Source organism: Cupressus sempervirens, chromosome 10 (genome assembly GCF_028749045.1).
Source record: "Cupressus sempervirens isolate cs-2001-9-10 chromosome 10, ASM2874904v1, whole genome shotgun sequence".
NCBI lineage: Eukaryota > Viridiplantae > Streptophyta > Pinopsida > Cupressales > Cupressaceae > Cupressus > Cupressus sempervirens.
Window position 1 is genome coordinate 385,910,222 of NC_143127.1, and position 5,550 is coordinate 385,915,771.

Sequence of the window (5,550 nt, forward strand, 5' to 3'; positions counted from 1 at the left end):
GGGCAATTCATGGTGAAGATCTGATTTTTTCTTACTTAGGACTGCATTTTTATACCAAATTTTGGCAATTTTGTTGGGAGAAGAGATACATATGAAAGTTTGATTTTTGCATAGAAGGCAAGTGTTGGATAGTTTTAGGAGTGTAAATTTCTAATTTGCAAAGGGATTTGAACTTCTTGAAAGTCATATCCTAGGTTCTGAAAAGTCGTTGTAAGTTTATCGCTTAAGGTGAATTTTCATCATCTAGAGTTGCAAGGAGTGCTTTAGCTGACATCCATCTTTCGTTCTAGTCTAAGGATTGCTCTGCTTGGTTCTTCTTTCCTTTTGGTCCACCACTCTACCATCCCGTAATAGGGCGACGAGCATGGAGGATGATAGTGCAAGTAAGAATCCCAAGCGGGCGAACACTAAGAAAGACAAAGAGGATATGATGCCCAATACTTCCTTCTTCTCGAAAATGAAGAGAATAACTAACACCAATATCTGTACAATGGACATGATACGGATGAGGGACAGACTGAAGGAAGGACAATGCCCCTTGGCAAAAAAGATTTACAAGAGTGGAATTGTACACGCAGCGGCTTTTCCTCCTATATTGCCTTGTCCAGAATGGATTATGGAATGTGCATCCAGATTTGATCTATAATTCCATCATTTTTGATGAAGGGAAGAGAGTGTTGGCCAACATTGGCAAACAAGCAATTGAAGAAACATTTGACATTCCACAGTACAAGGGCATGACAATTGTAATGATGGATCAAGCAACTAAATCATTTCAAGATAACCAAGAGGCCTTTTACACGCATCTAAAGCACAATTGGATACGCGAGTGAAGAAAAGGAGTTAACAGATCATCAAGGCTTACAGTGGCACTTGATTTTGAGGATATTAGAGAAGAGGATGTCAATGAAATAGATTTTGGATCGAGATTGGATGAGTTGGGAAAGGTTGCTATCAAGAAGAAGAATTTGGGCACCCTTTCCTCTCTTAGTGCTTTTATTGGGTTTGCGAAGGAATATGAGAAGGATCATGAAAGGATACTACAAGTAGCAAGTGGTGTGGCGAAGTCAGTGGAACTCAGGGCAAAGCACACACCCTATCCTCCTATGGGAGAAGTTAATGAAAGGCTAGCTAAGTTCATTGCCTTAGCTAAGAAAATGAAAGAAAAGGGAAGATTTATATTAGAAGATCATTTGATGTAAGCCTAAGTGGCAATTTCCCTTTCTTCTAGAATAGGAAAAGTGTCTATTTCTAATTGGCCACCATTTTGGTGCCTTCTCATTGGTTGCCACTTTTTGCACTTTTTTCATTGGTCCATTGATGAGGTGGCAGCTTCTCATTGGCCGATGGGGTGGCAACCCTAATTAGGGTTTTGAGGATCCAATCTAGATCATTGATCTTGCTTTGATCTCCATCGTTCGTTGTATTTTTGGCCCCTATAAAAGGCCATTTTCTCTCATTTGTAAAGAGGTCGAAGAAATTGTTGCAAAAATAATACCAAAATTGCTCTCTTTTTCATTGTTGCAATTGGCATGTTGATCAAGAACATTGGGTATTATTGCATGTTTTCTACTTCCAGTTAGTTAGATTTTCTTTCAAGTTGTTCAAGTTGGTTGCATTTGAAGTTGTTTAAGTGAAGTTAAAGTAGGTGGATAGTTGTATGGTAGCATTGGTAAATGTTTGATAGGGATCAATATTAGACCACTAGCATCCTAGCGGCTAGTTGGGAAGCTTTGTGTGGTAAGTTAGTTTATCATTCCTTTGAATCATTGCACCTGTGGAAGTGAGGCCGCTGGTCAGCTCTCATTAGGTTCAATCCCCGTCCATTTGCTAACCTTCCATTCATAGGAATAGGAGTAGAATAGTGAGTAGTTGGGTAGTCGAAGCTTAGAGAAGCAAGTTAAAGGAGTAAGTTAAGTATTAGAACACATCCATTCACCTTCGACAACCATAGCTTTCCCATCAACATCATCACTGGCAGACACATCCTCCATCACCACCACCATCAACATTTTCTGTCTCCGTACATTTCACAAACCGAGTCACCATCACCTTCATTCCACCAAAGTCCAAGTCACCCTTGAATGAATAGCGTAAGGCTGCCTACATGATTACCAATGGATCACATCGATAAAACTGAGCGAGTATCCAACGGTGTAAGGAACATTGGAGCTATTGCTTATGTCTTCATGAGTAATAACTTTTCAAGAGAGGAGTTGCATGTTTGATATCCCGTATTGAATATTCAAATCCTAATATGTTATGTAAGTGATACAAAACTCGCATCAACAAGTCATCCATATAGTAACTTGGAAAACACATAACATTCCACAAGTGCTATTACAAGTTACAAATCCTATTTCACTAACATGGTATCAGAGCAGGTTCTTCACCAGCCTGCAAGGTTTCCTGAATAATGAAAATGCAAGTTGTCATTGCAGATAGAGGTTTGTTCTAAGACACAGATGCAGTTCTACAAGGCTATGATAAATGTAGTGCAGAACATGGAAGCGATTGTTTCGAAAAAATATTGTAGCTATATGGAGATCATGTATACTAGAGTAAAGTAAAAGAGCCGCTAAGTAGTGCAGACAAAAGGAGATTGAAGTGAATTTTTTTTGGGTTTGAAGTGCAATCAATTATAAAAAAAGGCTGAAATTATTATTAAAATCTGCCATATAAAGTCTCTTGTGTGTTGTTGTTGCATTGTCAACTGAGAATCTCACATATAAACTCCTAAAGGATATTGGCATAGTAGGTCACACTGAGTAGTATGAAATCACATTAGTTTGCAGTGATGGGAACTATAAATAACATCGACAAATGTTCTTGGTAAGAAATTGAAACACAAGTTGCAGGTCTAGCAGAACTCTTCTATAGATTATGAGATCATTAATGACCAACATTGAAGTGTATATACAAGATAAAATTGGAGAGGATATTTTTTGTCAAAGGCTAAAGGTGTTCGAAATGGACAAAGGATAGTTACATGTCGAGTCTGTGCATCTTTCGTCTCTGTCTGTGCGGATGTACAAGTCTAAGCTCTTGGGACATCTATGTGGATCAGTCTCAACTTGTGTGATTCACGTTGCAATACTTTTTTTGGTCAACTATCTATGTGCCGATCGTCTCATTGGACATTCTCCCATCGTGAGCCATCCCAACATAAGTTCTTAAGCATCAAGGCAAAAGTATGTGGACATATACATGATACACGAGGGATTTCTTATACCGCTCAAGAAAGAGCAATTATCTACAGTGATACAAATCGTTGGTTGTGGAAGTATAAATTCGTGTTAGAGTTTCAACTAGTGCCAAGTTGATTCAACCAATACTACGGGAATGGGGTTTCAAAAGATTAAAGGAGTTTGCATCAAGCAACAATTATATCAAGGACAGATCTATCATGAGGAGGCAAAAAAATAATCATCATTGTTAGACAAGTTTTGTGAGCTTCTTAGAAATGTATGTGTAAGGCGGCAGGGATGTCGAGCAATGCAATGACCAAACCGAGTTTATGATGCAATTAAGAATGATGACTCAATCATTGGTGATAACAAGAGTTGACGTTCTCTATATTTCATTGCAAATAACATTGTTTGGATTGAATGATGATGAGTCTCAGAAAAACTTCATCATTGACCCACATTCCGCTAAAGACCCGATCTACCGATACTCAATGCAACCATGCAAAATTGTGTATCCACATTACGATTGACACAATTGAGGTTGGATCTTCTTGCCCAAAAGTAACCAACATCTTGCAAAAAATACTCTACAAGCCTAGAAGAAGAGTAGCAGAGAGATTTTACTGGCAACTTCAGACAAGCATCGATAATGAAATTCAACAAGATTAGTCTATTCTAAGTGGTCGAGTGAAAGGACACTTCAAATGCAAGGCTGCGGTTGTTGAAAGCTATTGTTTATTCTATCAAATGACTACTATCATTAGATTTCACTTGTATGGAATTAGACTCTCTGAATTGGGCTCCATTGGACATATGAGGGTAACAGAATAAATGATCCACAGATAGATAAACATAGTTATCAATATGCATTGACATGTATGGAGCATTCTTATAGCTCGCGGCTAGCGAGCATGTAGATGAAATTCAACCATTAGAGATACACAAAGATATAGCTAGCGATCTCCCTGCTATAGAGGACACTGAGGAAATTCTTTAGACGATAGTTTATAAAGCCTCCTCAAGGCACAATGTACAAATATGTAAATCGGACTTAAGGAAGAAACAAATCATTGATCAGGCATATTAGAGAAAAAAATTGTAACACATTCGATGTATCAGAGGGTAGAATAAATTCTCCTAGATTATTGGTCGATAGCAGCATACACATGTTTTTTAAGTTAATCGCACCAAGGAGATGCATTTAAAAGAGTATCATTCCATCAAGCTAAAATCAACTCAGAAGGAGGGATAGAAAACCTTGTATGTTTATCATTGGTATATCCATGTGGGATAGTTAGTTGAACTATTTAAAATCTCTCTGAAATTCCTTTAGGATGGATCGAGAACCATAAGAGATTGCATTAAAGAAAGAACTTGATAATTTCTACCATGAGACTTGAGTTGATGACTAACATAGTTAGAAGGTGATATCATTCATAGATGATTTTCTCTCATTGAACTTGATAGTGACTGGCAAATAGAGAAAGTGGGAATTTTGCATTGTAGTGGGGAATATAACCAATGTACCCTTCCCATTGTTTGACAACTTCTTATATGAAGGCATTTTCTTATTGGAGAAACGTGTATCAAGGAAGTTGATGTGTAGATAAGTATTTATATCCTTGAGTATTACTTTAGTCTCTATCTTATTTGTAATTTCATATGTACTATAAGAAACTATTTGCCTTGATCTTTCTTCTTTTCTCTTGGATGTTCTTGTAGGAAAAGAAGAGTGAAGCATTAAGTCATATGATGATCTCAAAGCTCTTGAAGCAAGATATACTTGGATGAAGAGGGACATCATGAGGCTCTTGAAGTAAGATATCCTTGTTTATTGAGATTATGAGTATCCTTTTATATCAAGAAGGAATTTGACAATTCTATAGAGAAAACCTTGGACAAAGAGGGAGAAACCTTATTCTCTGATATGTTTTATGGTGAATGTTGTGACAACACTACATGACGGTATTCGTAGAGACTTCATGCGAACTTTTGATGTCATACATGTATGAGCCTGTCCTATGTGTACATCATGAAGAAGTGACGACTTCTCAATGATTATCACTTGTATTAGGAGAAGTTGTTGTAAAGTGACGTCCTTACAATAACTTGTAGCATGATTCATTTTTGCGAAATTGTTTCATGTAAAGGCTTTATCTTATAAATCAACAACTAGGCAGTTGATTTCATTAATTTGATTATCTACAAGTTGCTTGTATAGATAAATTTTTGGTACTTGGTGTATATCTTGCCTTGATATTTTGATAGGCCATTACCACATTGAGTACTTGGTGAATATCATTTTGTTGATGTTCTGATAGGCCATTACTTAGAGTATTTGGTGAATATCATTTGATTGATA